Source organism: Gigantopelta aegis, chromosome 12 (genome assembly GCF_016097555.1).
Source record: "Gigantopelta aegis isolate Gae_Host chromosome 12, Gae_host_genome, whole genome shotgun sequence".
NCBI lineage: Eukaryota > Metazoa > Mollusca > Gastropoda > Neomphalida > Peltospiridae > Gigantopelta > Gigantopelta aegis.
This window is the reverse complement of record NC_054710.1, coordinates 19114266-19135932: the sequence shown is the minus strand read 5'-3', so window position 1 is coordinate 19135932 and position 21667 is coordinate 19114266. Positions and strand designations below refer to the sequence as shown.

The window sequence follows — 21667 nt, the reverse complement described above, 5'->3', positions numbered from 1 at the left end:
TCAAAATACGTAACGAAATTCCAATCTGTATGATACAGACTGGCTTTTCGTTATATAATTTAAACTAATGATAATTTGAAAATCGTATTTTCATATATAAATACAATTGCTGATTGCCGCTGATTACAGGAAGGAAGGAAGGAAGGAAGGAACTATTTTAACGTGCCCATATCCTTGCGGTTCAGGCACGCCAGCCGTGGATTCATGTACTGACATAGCCAGCTCACGACTCCACGGCCGGATGATTACAGGTTACCACACGGAGTCTTTAAATCGCTAATTAATGGTTGTGTGTGCCCCACAGTTAACTATAAATCAACTTTTCACATTACGCCTCCTTCATAAATAAAATAATTGGAATGTACTAACTTAACCATTCTCAATAAGTTTGTTTAATTTTTCCATTTAATTATTTAATTCCTACTTCATGCAGTATCATAGCAAGTGAACCTACAAACGTCAAGCTCAGCCCACCCAGAGACAATTAGATGCCTTCAGACTCACACTTTCTTAAATGATACACAGTAGAGATGTCGGGACATAATGGGTACTTGTATTCCTTAAGGTATGAAAATCGGTTATTTCCTGCACCTGGTCACTGTTGGTAAAATATCTCTTTTATATAATAGTAAACTACTCTGGCCGCTTAATACAGGTGTTTTAGTGATTTGGGATCCGATTTAGGTGGCCGCGTTAGACAGGTGACCGATTATTACAGGTGCATTTACATTAAAAATCGTTTGGGAGGTTAAAAAGTTTCCGCTTAAGGCAGGTGACAGCTATTTACAGGTGGCCACTAGGACAGGACATATATAATGTTCATGTTGAGTCCCTAACCCCGATTTATGTATTAAAAAAATGTCATGGTGCAATATCAGCCCCCAAATTCCCCCCTTGGATCCGTTACTGAGGAGTAGCAGACGTCACACCCTTTGTGAACTTTTAAAATAGCTTTGCCCACCCACTCCTACCCTTTACCCTCTGAATAAGAGTATTTCATTCAAACCAGTCGGACCATTACTGTTCTTTGGTATCCATTTCCCCACGTCCTAGCCATCCCCCCCCCCCCCCCCCCCCCCCCACACCGTCCCAGCCAGCACCCAACAACGGGTATACCAAGGACCGTGGTTTATGCTGTCCTGTCGTGGAAAAGTGCATATAAAAGATCCCATGCTGCTAATGGAAAACATATAGGAGGATGTATTTTAGGAAGGGGACCACGAGCAAAAGGGCACATGGACGAACTCCCTGAAAGGAGCCCTTCAGTAAACGTTTGGCATAAAACAGCAATTACGGTAACCCGTACACCCGCACCACCCGCCAGCGATCAGATTGTACGGATCCGTCATCACAACAAGTCATGTTCCCTCATATGCACTATCGCTATGCCTATATATTGATGACGTCACTGGTATATTAGTCATTTGTGCAGCTCCCATGTTACTATATAGTAATACACGGAACAAGAAACAGATACAATCCTTACGAAACACGTTCCACTGGGTCAGTGAACTCACACTAATTCGCGGCTAGGCGTTAGTGTCACACACAGCGGACGTGTATACATATAGAATTCAGGGGAGGGGCCCGAAATATTGGTGTATATACAATAGTATTAAATTATATCACAAAAGGCTGACAGAGAGAGAGAGAGAGAGAGAGAGAGAGAGAGAGAGAGAGAGAGAGAGAGAGAGAGAGACAGACAGAGACAGACAGAGGGGAGGGGGAGGTATGTATGTATGTATGTATGTATATATGCTACTCAAAAGAATTTAAGGGTCAAAAATTTATAACCAAATAAGTTTCAGAGTGTATTAGATTGATGATGTAAACTACATCAAAAATTTAATTTATTGTTCCATATTTACAAAAAACCCACAAATAAACGTCACTGTATACAAGAAAGTCACATGACATGCTGTCAAAGTTGAAGGTTGTCAAACATGGATTTTACACATTAGACATTCGTTTAATAGTGTGTAAATCCACCCTGGCGCGAATACACTCGACACATCGTTGCCTCATGCTGTTTATCAGACGTCTGAAGAACTCTTGGAGAATGGCCTGCCACTCTGCCATAAGAAGTTGACCCAGATCATGAAGGTTGGCCGGAGGGGCATGGTTATCCCGAACTCTCCTGCCTAATTCGTCCCAGGCGTTCTCTATTGGGGCCAAGTCAGGCGAATATGCTGGCCAATCCGTCCTGGCGATATCTTGTTGTCTGAGAAAGTCCGTTATCACCCTGGCGCGGTGGGGTCTGGCATTGTCATCCTGCAGAACTGCCCCGCCGCCAATCTGCTGAAGGCCTGGGAGAACCAACGGCCGGATAATCTCATTCAGATAGCGGATTCCATTCAGAATGCCATCCACCACTTAGAGGGGGGTCCTGTGGTGGATAGAGATGCCGCCCCACACCATGACGCTGCCACCACCGAACCGGTGACGTTGTCTAACGTTTACGTCAGCGAAGCGCTCCCCAGGACGTCTGTAGACACGAACCCGACCGTCGTTGAACTGGAGACTAAACCTGGACTCATCAGTGAACATCACTCGACCCCACTGATCACGTTGCCACCGCAGATGACGCGTGCACCAGTGACGTCTGGCCGTTCTGTGACGTGGTAGGAGTGGTGGTCGAACAGCCTGGCGACGGCAGCGTAGATTATTGGCTCTCAGACGATTGCGTATGGTTTGATCAGACACTCGAGTTCCAGTCGCAGTCCGCAGATTGTCACGTAATCGGCGTGCAGTGGTTGTGCATTGACGTAGAGCCATATTGGTGATGTAGCGGTCCTCTCTATTTGTAGTGCTTCGGGGTCTTCCCGAACGTGGACGATTTCGAACAGAATTCGTTGCTTGGTACCGTTGCCACAGTCGGCCAACGACACTCTGACTGACACCAAGTCTCAGAGCAACATTTCTTTGCGTATTGCCATCCTGAAGCCAAGCAATAGCCCTTCCTCGATCTTCGATAGTCAGTTGACGTCGTACCATTGTCGAATTTGGAGTGTGCACCGTACATGAACGCAAGCTCCAATTATACGGAAATTCAGCATTGGGAACATGGAATACACATGCAAAGCGTGCAAATGAAGCGCTTTGTGAAAAAGCAAGTTATGGGCACTTAGCAGACCTTTCGCTTTCGCCCTAATTTACGTGCAAATGTAAGCATGTTTTCGCCATTAGAACTAGTCGACAGTGTCAATGACAGTGGATTTTAATTCATTTATGGGTTGCTTAGACCCACTTTCGTCAAAATGGAACAATACCATGCGTGACATTATGGTCTAGCTAATATAATTGACATTCAGAAAATAATGTCGAAAATATCGTCTGACCCTTAAATTCTTTTGAGTAGTATATATGTATGTATGTATTAGGGTTGGGGAAATAGCGTTCCTTGTTCGTTACAGAAAAAAAGAAATAGGGGAGAGGGAAAGAGGTGGGGACGGGAAGGGAGAGGATCTTCGCCACCCAACCCCTGGTTACTACAGCCCTAAGTTCCTTAGCCTGTGTACTCTGCCATTCGAGAGCTAGACGGATATTTGGACGGTATGATCGCCCTCTGCCGTCAGAGATCACTCTATAGCGAAAACGCGGAATGGCCGACTACCACACGGTAGACGGCTACAGGCCACAATTATTTACACTATATGTTTCTATATAGCCTTAGTGGCTATAACATTTTTATTAATATCAGCAGGCCCATGGAATTTTATATGTACCTTTGCCTGCCTGGAGGACACATACCCTGAAAAGGACAACCCCTGTTGTCCAGCACTTTCTCCCAGGATATTGGTTTAAACAAACTCACCCACTAAACCTGGTCGGAGTACACCCATTTTACACAAAAAGCACTACTTTTGCATGGGCCTACTTTTGTACTCTCCACACAGAACACACTCTCCACAGAATACACTCTCCACACAGAACACACTCTCATACAGAATACACTCTCCATACAGAACACACTCTGATACAGAACACACTCTCCATACAGAACACACACTCATACAGAACACACTCTCCATTCAGAACACTCTCTCCATACAGAACACACTCTCCATACAGAATACACTCTCCACACTCCACACAGAACACACTCTCCACACAGAATACACTCTCATACAGAACACACTCTCCATACAGAACACACTCTCCATACAGAATACACTCTCCAGAACACACCTCCATACAGAACACTCTCCATACAGAACACACACTCTCCACACAGAACATACACTCTCCACACAGAATACACTCTCATACAGAATACACTCTCCATACAGAATACACTCTCCACACAGAATACACACTCCATACAGAATACACTCTCCATACACTCTCATACAGAATACACTCTCCATACAGACTACACTCTCATACAGAATACACTCTCCACACAGACTACACTCTCATACAGATTACACACTCCATACAGAACACACTCTCATACAGAACACACTCTCCACACAGAATACACTCCATACAGAACACACTCTCCACACAGAACACTCTCTCCACACAGAATACACTCCATACAGAACACACTATCCACACAGAATACACTCTCTATACAGAACACACTCCATGCAGAACACACTCTCCACACAGAATACACTCTCCACACAGAACACTCTCATACAGAACACTCTCCACACAGAATACACTCTCCACACAGAATACACTTTCATACAGAACACACTATCCACACAGAACACACTCTCCACGCAGAATACACTCTCATAAAAAACACACTCCATACAGAACACACTCTCCACACAGAATACACACTCCACACAGAACACTCTCTCCACACAGAATACACTCCATACAGAACACACTCTCCACACAGAATACACTCTCATACAGAATACACTCTCCATACAGAACACACTATCCACACTCCACACAGAATACACTCCACACAGAACACACTCTCCATACAGAATACACAGAACACTCTCCATACAGAACACACTGTCCATACAGAACACACTCTCCATACAGAACACACTATCCACACAGAATACACTCTCATACAGAACACACTCTCCATACAGAATACACTCTCCACACAGAACACTCTCATACAGAACACTCTCTCCACACATAAGTACACTCTCCATACAGAACACACTCTCCACACTCTCATACAGAACACACTCTCCACACAGAAGTACACTCTCCATACAGAAGTACACTCTCCATACAGAACACACTCTCCATACCGTGTCGTACGGTGTACGCGCACTTATTTATTCATATTATATCATTCTTTCTGCCGTACTTGAATGCCAAACATATCACACGTTGATCTTAGAATGAGAGAACCAACGCTGCGTTTCAATAACGTACTTATATTAGGTGTACAAAAGATTAGCACAAGCCACAGGCAGAGTACAGGGGGGGGGGGGGGGGGGGGGGTGTTTCCCTGCTGAAGTTGTTTTTCAATATATAAAGCGGAGGAGAATAACTCCACCCCCACCCCCACCCTATAAAGTTTGCTCCAGTCTAGACCACCCTGCTAAAATTCTGCAAACACGCCCGAGCCTGTTAATACTATTTACTCTTCTATACCACCTCACCCCACCTATTTATTTCTTTACCCCTCCCTGAATATTCAATATTAATGTAGATAATAGCCAATATCTCGCTATTTCAATAGTACAATACATGATTTATTACAACACAATTCTGATTAATACAAAATAAAATTTACTTGATGGTGAGGGGAGGACGAATGTGCTTTCAATATGGTTTACATCCCTGTCTCCTCCTCTCAAAATGTCTTTCTTTTTAATTAACTAGATGTGTATTTATGTATACACATTGTAATGTATGTGTGTGTGAAACATGCTACGAAACGATCGGCAATCCTAATACACATATTCGTATTCGTATTCATATTTTTATTTTTTCTAATCGATAAAGGGCACATGGACCAACTCGTGAAGAACCCCCCAACCCAATATTATTTTAAAGGTAGAAAAATAGACGCACGTTTAGAGAAGACGTGACATCATCTCCCACCCCACCCCATGCTCCCCACCCCACCATATGCTCCGCGTACGGAAATATAATCCAGATATTTAAATAAGTTAATACTTCGTGGATTTTTTTAAGTACAACAGTCAGTTTCTCCCTCTTTTCCTCTCCCATTCCGTCTATCTCCCCGCCCCCCTTCCAGTAATTCTGAATCAAATATATTATTAGGGGCGGGACGTAGCCCAGTGGTAAAGCGTTCGTTTGATACGCGGTCGGTCTAGGATCGATCCCCGTCGGTAGACCCATTGGGCTATTTCTCGTTCCAGCCAGTGCTCCTGTCTGTGGGATGGTGTATATAAAAGATCCCTTGCTGCTAATCGAAAAGAGAAGCCCACGAAGTGGCGACAGCAGGTTTCCTACCTCAATATCTATGTGGTCCTTAACCATATGTCTGACGTCATATATGTAACCGTAAATAACACATGTTAAATAAAACATTTTCTATTTTCTTCAAATATATTATTGGTAGTAAATCTTACGGTATACCCCCCCCACCCCTGCCCCCTCCCCCACCGAAACTGTCGACCGCAACCCCACCCCCACCCACCCCCGCGTGTACTTGCAAATAAAATTGACTAAATACTGTTAGTTCACAAAAGTAATGTTACGTACGTTAGTCATCATACGACATGACGCGTAACAATATAGGTCAACCGTTTTCTATACACACTATTAAACACGTTCTCGTTGGATATCGCTGTTATCACACAAGTGTACTGTTCCGGTTTCAATACCGTGGGGAGTTCACAGGTTTTTTGGGAAATTATATTTAACGCTATCAACTGTGACGGTGCTGTTGTTGTTTTGTTATTGTGTTTTCATCAAAGCAACGGGGGGGGGGGGGCGGGGGGGGGGGGGGGGGGGGGGGGGGGGTGCACCGCACTTCACCACAAAACTGTAGGTTTCGTTTTATTCCACTCCATATAAAAAAAGATAAAAATCTGGCCAGTGTCACAGACTAGAGATTGTGCCCCTACTTCAGATATCGTGCCTACAGCAACCCATTTTGAAGCCACACACCCACATCACGACTAATAATATACACCTAAACATCTATGGTACAAAAGTAAAAATAAAATTTATAAATTTATTTCGTTTTACAAAGTTAAAAAAAAGAAAAGAAAAAGAGTTTGTTTTGTTTAACAACATCACTAGAGCATATTGATTAATTAATCGTCGGCTACTGAATGTCTAGCCCGAGTACTCTGACTGTAAGAGAGCTAGACGGACATTTGGACATAAACACGCTCTTGTAATGAGAGCGTGTTTATGTCCAAATGTCCGTCTAGCTCTCTTACAGTCAGAGTACTCGGGCTACTGAATGTCAAACATTGATCATTCTGACACGTAATCATCGGAGGAAACCCGCAACATTTGTCCTAATGCAGCAAGGGATGTTTTATATGCATTTTCCCACTGACAGGAAATAAGAAAGAAAATTATTGAATGTGTTAATAAAACAAACTTTTCTTGCTTGATACTCTGTGGAGGTAGGTGTGTGTGTGGGGGGGGGGGGGGGGGGTACTTACCGATTCCTATAGAAGATATATACGATATCCGTAGTGTCGTGTTAAATATACATGTATACACACTTACATAGGTATTACTATAGGATATCCGCAGTGTCGTGTTAAATATACATGTATACACACTTACATAGGTATTACTCTAGGATATCCGTAGTGTCGTGTTAAATATACATGTATACACACTTACATAGGTATTACTCCTCAAACTTTTAACAAGTTCACCTCATTGTATCTCAACTCCAAAACGAAACACTTGAAAGAAAACACGTTGTATCCAGGTCATATTAAAAACAGTGGAAGCAGTGTTAAAGTTTGTCGGTGTAATATTCTCCACAAGAAACCGAAAAAGAAACCAAAAACAACTAAACAAAATGAACCATTTCCCCAGCCACCAACTACTTCAGCCTCTGTGTACTAGCCTATATTAAAAGCGAACAGCAAAACCGCATTGCACTGTAAACAGGTCGACCTTGACCTTTGCCTGAAAAGCGGTTAATAGAAGGGGTTGGCTCGAAGGTCAGTTTTTCCAGTGCGCGCGGAATGGATCGCTAGGCCTCTGTTGTGATCGTTTTGTAGGTCGCGATTCACATATCGGTCGAGTCACGTGACATGGATATTGTTCTTCAAAATCATTCGAAGTAAACGCTAGCGCAGATTTTTTTTTCTTGGCGAGCTTCATCAGTATACAGTATTTTTATAACCTATTCATAGTCTGTTTCTTCACAGTTTTTCTTTCTTGTTTTTACTTTAAATATTAAGCAGGGGCGTAGGAAGGTGCCAAAAAGTGTGTGTGTGTGGGGTGGGGGGTGGGGGCACACACAAGTATATAAACCATCGGTGCTGCTACTGGATCAATTCTGTCCTGGACGGAGAAGCCGGCCAAGGCCGATACCTGTGCCCAGGACAGACGTGTGCTAAAACAGCCTGCTTTGAATGTGCACGATAAACCCTATTGGATTGGATTGGTTAATGGACCAAGAACAATATTCCCCCCCCCCCCCCCCCCCGTGTGCTACGTCGGTGTTGAACAACTAAACAATTGGGGGGGGGGGGAGAGGGGTGAAAGAAAGAAAAAAGATATGGATTAATTAATTAATGGTACTTTAAGACGTGTTTTCTCAAATAACTGTAATGGGGGAAATCGACTTTACCGGCCATCGGACGTGAGGCTGGTAGGTACTGGGTTCGCATCCTTGTACCGAATCCCAACCCAGAGTGAGTTTTAAAGATCATCTAGTACTAAAAATAACAAATAACTTCAAATCCAATGAGTTACTTAAATTTATACTACAGAGGTAATCATCAAAGAAACAATATTTCTTGTAATCATCAGAGAAACATTTGGAAAGGTATTGATATCCAGGCGCGTGTGCAAGGGGAGGATTCTGGTGGTCGAACACCCACCCCAACCACCTCTCGGGCAATTTTTTTTGTTCAATACATTTTCCGGTGGAGCATAAACACCCACACCCACAAACACACACACAACACACACACACACACACACACACACACACACACACACACACACCACTGCCAAATTTTTGCACACGCGCCTACTTTAAAACTAGAAGGAAAGAAAACTTTCCTAAACTGGACTGTATTAAGCTTCTATAAGTAACGACACGACAATCGTTTCACAGCGGCATAAAAGTCAGGATAGTCCTTTTTATAACCCAATACGTGTTTGCACAAGACTTGGGCGGGGATTTAGCTCAGTCGGTTGAGTGCTCGATTGAGGTGTTTGCGTCGCAGGATCGAACCACCTTGGTGGATCCATTCAGCTGAATGGGGTTTTTTCTCGTTCCAACCAGTGCACCACAACTGGACAAAGCCGTGGTATGTGCTTTCCTGTCTGGGAAAATGCATATAAAAGATCCCTTGATGCATTAGAAAAAAAATGTAGCGGGTTTCCTCTGATGACTACGCCGCAAGGCTCAATGGGTAGGTGTAAACCACTTGCACCGACCAGTGATCCATAACTGGTTCAACAAAGGCCATGGATGTGCTATCCTGCCTGTGGGAAGCGCAAATAAAAGATCCCTTGCTGCTAATCGGAAGAGTAATGGCGACAGAGGGTTTCCTCTCAAAATCTGTGTGGTCCTTAACCATATGTCTGACGCCATATAACCGTAAATAAAATGTGTTGAGTGCGTCGTTAAATAAAACATTTCTTTCTGATGACTACGCATCAGAATTACCGAATGTTTGACATCTAATAGCCAATGATTAATTAATCAATGTGCTCCAGTGGTGTCGTTGAACAAAACAAACTTTTTTTTGCACAAGACTTTTTCTTGTTTATAAAATCAACGGCTAATAAATAGCAGAAGAAAGAAAGAGTCAACAGTGTGTGATCAATGGCAACTCAGCCAAGGTCGTAGCTAGGTCAAACAGCTGAGAACGCAGGTCAAACAGGGACCAGCATGGTAGTGTAGTGGTTAAGCCATTGGACTTAAGGCTGCAAGGTACTGAGACTATGTGTCAGAATTACCAAATGTTTGATATCCAATAGCCAGTGATTAATAAATCATTGTGCTCTAGTGGTGTCGATAAACAAAACAAACCAACAGCCGATGATTAATAAATCGATATGCTCAAGTGGTATCTTAAAAGGAAACCTTTAACTGTAGGTTGGTGTAAGACCACTGCGTCGAATCCTGTCTCACCGGCCCACTGTCCTCAACACACCGCCCAGATAGCTGATTTAAGACCACTGCGTCGAATCCTGTCTCACCGGCCCACTGTCCTCAACACACCGTCCAGATAGCTGATGTAAGACCACTGCGTCGAATCCTGTCTCACCGGCCCACTGTCCTCAACACACCGTCCAGATAGCTGAAGTAAGACCACTGCGTCGAATCCTGTCTCACCGGCCCACTGTCCTCAACACACCGTCCAGATAGCTGACGTAAGACCACTGTGTCGAATCCTGTCTCACCGGCCCACTGTCCTCAACACACCGTCCAGATAGCTGACGTAAGACCACTGCGTCGAATCCTGTCTCACCGGCCCACTGTCCTCTACACACCGTCCAGATAGCTGACGTAAGACCACTGCGTCGAATCCTGTCTCACCGGCCCACTGTCCTCGACACACCGTCCAGATAGCTGACGTAAGACCACTGCGTCGAATCCTGTCTCACCGGCCCACTGTCCTCAAAACACCGTCCAGATAGCTGACGTAAGACCACTGCGTCGAATCCTGTCTCACCGGCCCACTGTCCTCAACACACCGTCCAGATAGCTGATGTGGGTGCCAAGGGCAGCGTGGTCGAATCCTGTCTCACCGGCCCACTGTCCTCGACACACCGTCCAGATAGCTGATGTAAGACCACTGCGTCGAATCCTGTCTCACCGGCCCACTGTCCTCGACACACCGTCCAGATAGCTGATGTATGTGCACAGGGCAGCGTGGTCGAATCCTGTCTCACCGGCCCACTGTCCTCGACACACCGTCCAGATAGCTGATGTAAGACCACTGCGTCGAATCCTGTCTCACCAGCCCACTGTCCTCGACACACCGTCCAGATAGCTGATGTATGTGCCCAGGGCAGCGTGGTCGAATCCTGTCTCACCAGCCCACTGTCCTCGACACACCGTCCAGATAGCTGATGTATGTGCCCAGGGCAGCGTGGTCGAATCCTGTCTCACCAGCCCACTGTCCTCGACACACCGTCCAGATAGCTGATGTATGTGCCCAGGGCAGCGTGGTCGAATCCTGTCTCACCGGCCCACTGTCCTCGACACACCGTCCAGATAGCTGATGTATGTGTCCAGGGCAGCGTGCTTGAAACTTAATTGGATATAAGCACGAAACTGACTGACTGAATGAAAGGGCCGGTTGCATGATTTCGCGAGGTAGGGTGTGCCATGCTTCACTGCGACGCCTACAAAACGAGTTTTGATGTAAATAGTCTTCAATATGAAAGGCAGTGAAACATGGCATTTGCTTGAAACTGTTTCCATATACGTTTTCTGTCTCTTTAAACAAACCATATACTGGCTATATCATTGGTACAAATATGCGTTATAATTGTTATCAGTGAGAATTTGGTTTAGTTCAGGCACGCTCAAGAGTTTGGAAACAGCTGGCAGTGACTACTGTTACTGGTATTTTTATCCCAAAAGATCAAGGCCGCACATAACAGAACACAACGAGTGGAATTATAGAATATTATCCCCCTAAAATAATAGATTGTGTTAAACCAGAGAGATAATTTTTGTTCACATTTTAAGGGGATGGACTGCTCCTTGACCTCATTTGGAACAAATCTCTTTGATTCGTGGAAGTGTGCGCGTGTGTGTGTGTGTGGGGGGGGGGGGGGGGGGGTGTCAATATACTGTTATAATCATCAACACCGCCTACACTCATTCCGCAGCTGGTAAATGCCAACTTCCTGTTGGGGACTGTGACTGTGTTAATATTGTCATTGTTTGACGTCCAGCTGAACTATTTCTGACGTGACATGTCGCCACCAATATTTAGTCAATACCCCTCTACAGAGCACGACGCGGGGATTGGCACAGCCAAACAGCGCTGTTTTCAGACCAAAAGCTATCATGAAAAAGGTGTAATAACATTATCATGGACGGATAAACAAAATAATATACACTTGGACATTAACTGAACGCCAGTTGTTTTCACCATGTGACTTGTACTCCGCAAGTAATAATGACCAATTCGAATCGTGAACACCAAACACTGAAATTAATGTTTTCTATATACACAGGGAATTTTGAAAAAGATTGATAGCAAGTAAGACTTTCATTACACAAATAGTTCATGTATTCAAGGGAAAAAAGACAGAAACCGTAAATATGCACGAACATGAATCACTTTGATGTGCTTCTGAGTGTCATAAGTAATTTATTCCTGCAATATCGGTAAATACTCAGTAGACAGAGAAACTGTTTCTCAGTATCAGGTTTAAAACTCGTTGACACGGACAACTATTTCGTGGCGACATTTTGGCTGCAAAACAGTTCAGGCGGTGCTTAATTAATGTCCAGGTGTATAGTATACCACGTACACAATTAACTACATTAATGTCCAGGTGTATAGTATACCACATACACAATTAACTACATTAATGTCCAGGTGTATAGTATACCACGTACACAATTAACTACATTAATGTCCACAATTAACTACATTAAAGTCCAGGTGTATAGTATACCACATACACAATTAACTACATTAATGTCCAGGTGTGTAGTATACCACATACACAATTATCTACGTTAATGTACAGGTGTGTAGTATACCACGTACACAATTAACTACATTAATGTCCAGGTGTATAGTATACCACATACACAATGAACTACATTAATGTCCAGGTGTGTAGTATACCACGTACACAATTAACTACATTAATGTCCAGGTGTATAGTATACCACGTACACAATTATCTACATCTCATGGTTTAATTAATGTCCAGGTGTATAGTATACTAAGTACACAATTATCTACAGTTTATGATTTAATTAATGTCCAGGTGTGTAGTATACTAAGTACACAATTATCCAGGTGTATAGTATACTACGTAACAATTATCTACAGTTTATCATTTAATTAATGTCCAGGTGTGTAGTATACTACGTAACAATTATCTACATTTTATCATTTAATTAATGTCCAGGTGTGTAGTATAATAAGTACAGAATTATTTACATTTTATCATTTAATTAATGTCCAGGTGTGTAGTATACTAAGTATGCAATTATCTACAGTTTATCATTTAATTAATGTCCAGGTGTATAGTATACTACGTAACAATTATCTACAGTTTATCAATTAATTAATGTCCAGGTGTGTAGTATACTAAGTACACAATTAGCTACAATTTATCATTTAATTAATGTCCAGGTGTGTAGTATAATAAGTACAGAATTATTTACATTTTATCATTTAATTAATGTCCAGGTGTGTAGTATACTAAGTACACAATTAGCTACAGTTTATCAATTAATTAATGCCCAGGTGTGTGGTATACTAAGTATACAATTATCTACAGTTTATCATTTAATTAATGTCCAGGTGTGTGGTATACTAAGTACACAATTATCTACAGTTTATCATTTAATTAAATGTCCAGGTGTGTGGTATACTAAGTACACAATTATCTACAGTTTATCATTTAATTAATGTCCAGGTGTGTGGCATACTAAGTACACAATTATCTACAGTTTATCATTTAATTAAATGTCCAGGTGTGTAGCATACTACGTAACAATTATCTACAGTTTATCATTTAATTAAATGTCCAGGTGTGTGGTATACTAAGTACACAATTATCTACCGTTTATCATTTAATTAAATGTCCAGGTGTGTGGTATACTAAGTACACAATTATCTACAGTTTATCATTTAATTAATGTCCAGGTGTGTGGTATACTAAGTACACAATTATCTACAGTTTATCATTTAATTAATGTCCAGGTGTGTGGTATACTAAGTACACAATTATCTACAGTTTATCATTTAATTAATGTCCAGGTGTGTGGTATACTAAGTACACAATTATCTACATTTTATCATTTAATTGTCCCTTTAAGCAGACGTCGTCGTGAAAACAAATTGAGGGGAGCCATTTAAGGTATTACCATATTGATACCATAAATATAAATTCATATGCTAAGGGGAGTAATGTGGAGGGAGTAATGTGGAGAGAGAATGATAGCTCCCATTAAACGGCGAGATCCAAGTACTTTATTCCACCAACTATACACAGCCGATAGGGCGCTATCTAAGTACTTTATTCCACCAACTATACACAGCCGATAGGGCGCTATCCAAGTACTTTATTCCACCAACTATACACAGCCGATAGGGCGCTATCCAAGTACTTTATTCCACCAACTATACACAGCCGATAGGGCGCTATCCAAGTACTTTATTCCACCAACTATACACAGCCGATAGGGCGCTATCCAAGTACTTTATTCCACCAACTATACACAGCCGATAGGGCGCTATCCAAGTACTTTATTCCACCAACTATACACAGCCGATAGGGCGCTATCTAAGTGGGTGGCAGCACAAAACGCTCCTAATCTAGGTACGTAATGGTCTGCTCAAATTGTCCCACAAAACGCTCCTAATCTAGGCACGGTAATAGTCTGCTCAAATTGTCCCACAAAACGCTCCTAATCTAGGCACGGTAATAGTCTGCTCAAATTGTCCCACAAAACGCTCCTAATCTAGGCACAGTAATAGTCTTTTCAAACTGTCCTACAAAACGCTCCTAATCTAGGCACGGTAATAGTCTGCTCAAATTGTTCCACAGAAAGCTCCTAATCTAGGCACAGTAATAGTATTTTCAAATTGTCCTACAAAAAGTTCCTAGTCTAGGCACAATAATAGTCTGTTCAAATTGTCCCACAAACTGGAGAAGTAAATTACTTAAGAGAAGGCATGTCCGTCCCCCTGATCCCCACCTTTGGAACCGTCCTTATAAAGAAAACAGCAAAACCACGAGACAGGGGCTGCATGATGTTTGTTATGTTTACACAGGCTTTTTGGGACACGTTTGGATTCTAATTGCCCTGGACCCGCGTCTATGAGACATACAAGCCAGTAATAAACTTGAGAAAGTCCCCGACGATCCCACTAGCGGATAGAATGCGTACTGGTATCCTCCGCGTAAAAGTGGAATCTAGGTTGATAGAGAAAAAGCCGTGAAAAAATACACCTTCCAAACGATTTGTGTCTGCGCAGAACGGAACACAAACAGTACTATCTGGGTGATCTACATTAAGTACATTGGAGGCTAACAGTACGCACAAAGGGCCGCGGTTTACGAAGCGATATTAACGCTAAGATCACCTTAAAGGTCAATTCATATTTTGATTGTCGACCTCATGCACAACGGAAATTTAATATTTTTTTATTAGGTAAATTGAACGAACGCGCACTAAAATTTAATATGAACGGTGTTAAACTCTGTTAAAATCATACTGAATTGACTATAAAATTGAATGTGAACGGTGTTAAACTGTGTTAAAATCATACAGAATTGACTATAAAATTGAATATGAACGGTGTTAAACTGTGTTAAAATCATACAGAATTGACTATAAAATTGAATATGAACGGTGTTAAACTGTTAACTATAAAATTTAATGTGAACGGTGTTAAACTGTGTTAAAATCATACTGAATTGACTATAAAATTTAATGTGAACGGTGTTAAACTGTGTTAAAATCATACAGAATTGACTATAAAATTGAATGTGAACGGTGTTAAACTGTGTTAAAATCATACAGAATTGACTATAAAATGAGGATTAGGTTTGAACAGGAGAAGGACTGGTCGAGTCAACTACTCGGTGAAGTCTAAATCTAGTGGTATACAACTACAAAAGTACACGCAGTATTCAAGCGTAGATTTAGGCGTCCCATGATCCCTCCTTTTAAAGTTCAAGTGTGTTTTGTTTATATAGAGTACATTGATTTATTAATCATCGGCTATTAGATGTCAAACGTTTTGTAATTATGACATATAGTCTCAGAGAGGAAACCGACTACATTGTTTCATTAATAGGAAGGGATCTATTATATGCAGCATCTCAAAGACAGGATAACACATACCACGGCCCCTGATATATCAGTCATGGTGCACTGGCTGGAATGAAAAATAGTCCCATAGGCCCACCGACGGGTATCGATATCCTATATTGACTGAATTTATTTTTGTTTAACGACACCACTAGAGCACATTGATTTATTAATCATAGCCTATTGGATGTCAAACATTGGTCATTTTGACACAGTCATAGAGAGGAAACCTGCTACATTTTTCCATTAGTAGCAAGGGATCTTTTATATGCACCATCCCAGAGACATGATAGCACATACCACGGCCGTTGATATACCAGTTGTGGTGCATTGGCTGTGACGAAAAATAGTAAAATTAGCCAAAGAAAAGGGATCACACCAACACTAACATGAAAGAGTGACTGTAACAAAACCCCTCATCCACAGTGTCAGGACGTTTGCCGTGTTGCTGACATTCAGTCTCATGTTATATATATAAATCCTCATCCATAGTGTCAGGACGTTAGCCGTGCTTCTGACATTCAGTCCCATATTATATCTTTAAACCCTCATCCACAGTGTCTTGTTGCTGACATTCAGTCCCATATTATATCTTTAAACCCTCATCCACAGTGTCTTGTTGCTGACATTCAGTCCCATATTATATCTTTAAACCTCCATCCACAGTGTCAGGACGTTAGCCGTGTTGCCGACATTCAATCTCACGTTACTGACATTCAATCCGATATGATATCTTTGTACTTTATACAAACAATACGATACTAATAGTCAATGAAAATTAGTCTACAATATCAAGTGTCCCCTTTTTTCTTTCACTCAGTATAAATACGTAACGCCCAAAGAACTAGAGTATATAAATACAGGCATGAACTGGCAACACTAATTTCTAACTTTTAACTGCGTTAGCATTTTATATATGACCGCTTAGATCCAATTTGCAGTAAGTAAGTACACTCTTTCATGTTAGTGTTGGTGTGTTCCCTTTTCTTTGGCTCATTTTGCTATTTCTCGTCACAGCCAATGCACCACGACTGGTATATCAACGGCCGTGGTATCCAAGTAATTTCAAGAGCGGATGCAATATTTTTCTAGGGAGGGGGTGCAACGTTTAAATGGGAAATCTACAGTACTCAGAGATGTGAGTCAAGGTTAAAAACAAGCACATGCAATAAGGGGCGGGCTTCTAGCTCAACTCATAGAGCGTTCGTCTCGGGTACTTGGGCCGTACAACTCATAGAGCGTTCGTCTCGGGTACTTAGGCCGTACAACTCATAGAGCGTTCGTCTCGGGTACTTGGGCCGTACAACTCATAGAGCGTTCGTCTCGGGTACTTGGGCCGTACAACTCATAGAGCGTTCGTCTCGGGTACTTGGGCCGTACAAAAGAACACCTCGATGGACCAAAACTGGTATATCAAAAACCGTGTTATGTGATGTCCTGTCTGTGCGGAAAATGCATATAAGAGATCCCTTTGGGCGCGTGTGCTTGAATTTATGCAAGGAGGGATGTAGTTAATATGCTCTCCCGGAAAATGTATTGAAGAATAATTTGCTTAAGCAGGGTAGAGTTTCGACCCCTCAAACCCTGCACACGTCCCCGCCCTTGCTGTTAGTGAAAAATGTAGCGGGTTTTGTCTGAAGAGAGACGATTACGTACAAATGAATAGCTAATCGGGTGTACAGCTAGTTTGAATAGCTAGTCGGGTGTACAGCTAGTTTGAATAGCTAATCGGGTGTACAGCTAGTTTGAATAGCTAATCGGGTGTACAGCTCGTTTGAATAGCTAATCGCGTGTACAGCTCGTTTGAATAGCTAATCGGGTGTACAGCTAGTTTGAATAGCTAATCGGGTGTACAGCTAGTTTGAATAGCTAATCGGGTTTACAGCTCGTTTGAATAGCTAATCGGGTGTACAGCTAGTTTGAATAGGTAATCGGGTTTACAGCTCGTTTGAATAGCTAGTCAGATGTACAGCTCGTATGAATAGCTAATCGGGTGTACAGCTAGTTTGAATAGCTAATCGGGTGTACAGCTAGTTTGAATAGTTAATCGGGTGTACAGCTCGTTTGAATAGCTAGTCGGGTGTACAGCTATTTTGAATAGCTAATCACGTGTACAGCTATTTTGAATTATGTGTGTACCTATTGTTGTCATTTTGCCGTTGTAAATATCGAGTGCGGGACGTAGCCCAGTGGTAAAGCGCCCGATTGATGGGCGGTCGGTTTGGGGTCGATCCCCGTCGATAGGCCCATTGGGCTATTTCTCGTTCCAGCCAGTGCACCACGACTAGTATATCAAAGGTCTGGTCTGTACGATGGTGCATATAACAGATCCCTTGCTAATGAAAACATGTAGCTTGTCTCCTCTCTGAGACTATATGTCAAAATTACCAAATGGCTGACATCCAATAGCCAGTAATTAATAAACGCATAGGTGATAGGGAAAGAAGAAAAGTGTTTGATTTTACAAAGTATAGTTTTTTTGTACACTGTTGCTGAATGACCATGTTTTTTAATGTTCCTGGAATGGGGCAGCATGCCCAAATACACCCTAAAACAAATTTAACGCACGTTGTGGCACAATCACGTTTCCTTCTACAGCGAGGTGATTGACGACAACGTGTTTACAGACGCCGTAATGGACGTTTTGCCAACAACTGCGTCGCCCAAGTTGACAGATTCGGTGGAGGGAGTGTCATGATGTGGGGAGCCATCTCATACACCGGCAGAAGTTAACTTGTGTTCGTACAAGGCAACCTGACAGCTGTACGCTACCGGGATGCAATTCTTCGCCGTCACATGTTTCCCATTTTGGATCGACAGAGAACTATTTCAGCATGACAATGCCAGGCCGCTTACGGCACGTGTAACAATGAATTTCCTACAGAATGAGAACATTAATGTGCTGCCATGGCCATCAAGATCGCCAGATCTCAACCCCATTGAACATATATGAGACGAACTGGACAGACGTGTACGCCAGCGTGACCCGGAGCCTCGGACGCTTCCGCAACTGTCACATGCACTGCAGGGAGAATGGGCTAGGATTCCACGTGCCCGGATTCAGAGACTCGTTCAGTCTATGCCAAGGAGATGTCGCGCAGTGATTGCTGCTGCTGGTGGCCACACAAGGTACTGATTTCAGCGCCCTCGTGCGACGCTGTTTGACGCATACACTGCAGTCAGTCCATAGCAAGAACATTGTCACATGCTCATGTCAAATTTTACTGTGATACGACCATAAATAATGAAATTATGCCACTTTGTATTAAAGAGATATTTCCTTGAATAGTTCGCGTATGCGTTTCTTTTTTGACAGAGTATATATCAATTTGCTACAGTGGTGTTGTTAAATAAAACAATCCTTAACTTTGTAAATATACTAAATATCGATTATACGACAACTCCTCCCATGCTGTTGTTTGACAACCTGAATGTATTCTAATAAAGTTCCATGATTCAAGTCATGTAATAACTGTTGCTACTGTACTATACATAATCTATTAAAAAGCTATATGACCTTCTTTAGTAGATACAATGTTATGTCAATGACTGAAACATTATATCCAATGAACCCTTGAAACATACCCTCACCTGAACCTATATATGAACCTATATATTTATATTTTATTATCTTATATGGCAATCGCCCTTGATGTGATAACATGTCTGTTTTTGTATAAGCGAAACCATCTTGATGGTTGAAAACATATTTATACCCCGATAGTGCGTCGTTGTTTTTGTGTCATTACTCGTGACGTCCTCGCATTGTTTGACAACGTCTCGCTATACTATGACAACCGGCTCACTCAATCGTGACCAAAGTTAAAATATTAAAGTTCGTTTCTTTAGCGACACCACTAGAGCACGTTGATCTACTAAATAATTATCGGTTATTGTATGTCAAACATATTTGGTAATCTAACCCGCTATATTTTTCCATAAGCAGCAAGGGGTCTTATTATATGAACTTTCCCACAGACAGGATAGTACATAACACAGCATTTGATATACCAGTCGTCATGCACTGGTTAGTGTAACATACTGAACTCTCGGTACTGGCTCCTATATAGACTGGTTTTTAATCTATCAGATCAATAGGGAGGCGTTAGGCTAAGTGATGATCCAATGATTATATATATATATATATATATATATATATATATATATATATATATATATATATATATATATATATATATATATGTATATATATAAACTTTATTTGTATTACAGTTCATGTTCATGTTTAAGAAGTTTTTTATAAACTAGTTAATGAAAGCATCGTTCGTTATTTATGGTATATGCGATATCGATTCAATGACATACGATTGGCTGTTTTTTTTTTTTTTTTAACGACGCCACTAGAGCACACTGATTTGTTTTTATCTTATCATCGGCTATTGGACGTCAAACATATGGTCATTCTGACACTGTTTTTTTTTTTAGAGGAAACCCGCTGTCGCCACATAGGCTACTCTTTTACGACAGGCAGCAAGGGATTTTTTATGTGCGCTTCCCACAGGCAGGATAGCACAAACCATGGCCTTTGTTGAACCAGTTATGGATCACTGGTCGGTGCATGTGGTTTACACCTACCCATTGAGCCTTGCGGGTGCTCCCAGATGATGACCCGTTTGCAACAACCATACCATCCAATGAAAAAAGGCACGATCAAAATTGGTATGTTTATTTGAAACTGATTAATCCGTGATGCACAATTTAACTTGAAGCATTAAGCACTAACCACTAACAACTAACCCGCTGTCCTGGACAGACAGCCTAGGTGGCTGAAGTGTGTGCCCAGGACAGCCTGCTTGAACCTTACTTGGATATAAGCACGAAAATAAGTTGAAATGAAATGAAACGCAAAGACCGTGAACAGGTTTTAATTTATTTTAAACGTGGATTTGGAGGTTACCGAGGAAAGCCTCCAAATCTACACTGTGTCCGATAGACTACTATTTAACTCATCGTTTAAACACGTATTCACTTTTTGAAATAATTCGTTGAGATACAGATTGGTATGAATGTGGTCACTATCCAGGTGTATATGCGTGTTGTGTTGTGTTTGTGTGTGTGTGTGTGTGTGTGTGAGTGTGAGAGAGAGAGAGAGAGAGAGAGAGAGAGAGAGAGAGAGAGAGAGAGAGAGAGAGAGAGAGAGAGAGAGAGAGAGAGAGAAATGGGGGGGGGGGTGCACTAACTGGAACGAGAAATAACCCAATAGGCCCACCGATGAGGATCGATCCTAGACCGACCGCGCATCAAGCCAGCGGTTTACACTGGGCTACGTCCCACCTCGGAGAGAAAGAAAGAGTCCCAAGGTAGAACAGATAGGTCGTCTGGTCTCAGTATGTCACGTGAGGTAGATTTATCAACAAGAAGACATACAACAATGCTGTTCGCACTTTACGAAACCGCATCAGATAAAGAGCCGAGTTGTCGACTGGGAACCCAATGTGCGCCGCCACCCGACCCACGTGACCCTAGAACGTGCCCGCAGTCTTCTTAACCTTTGTCATGTCTGTGTAA

The 21667-nt window shown here is 42.1% G+C and overlaps 1 protein-coding gene across 3 annotated transcripts in view; it reads right to left on the bottom strand.

The window, feature by feature from the left end:
- LOC121386474 (monocarboxylate transporter 4-like) overlaps positions 1-21667 on the bottom strand; it is a 57603-nt gene that overhangs the window by 17147 nt on the left and 18789 nt on the right. Inside the window, exon 1 of one of the 3 annotated variants that reach the window (XM_041517389.1) lies at positions 7765-8022. The exons of 1 other annotated variant lie outside the window; for it this stretch is intronic. The gene's annotated coding sequence lies outside the window, so the exon portion shown is untranslated. Of the gene's footprint in view, positions 1-7764; positions 8023-21667 lie in introns of those variants that run through there. One more of the 3 variants, XM_041517391.1, reaches the window with a different exon arrangement.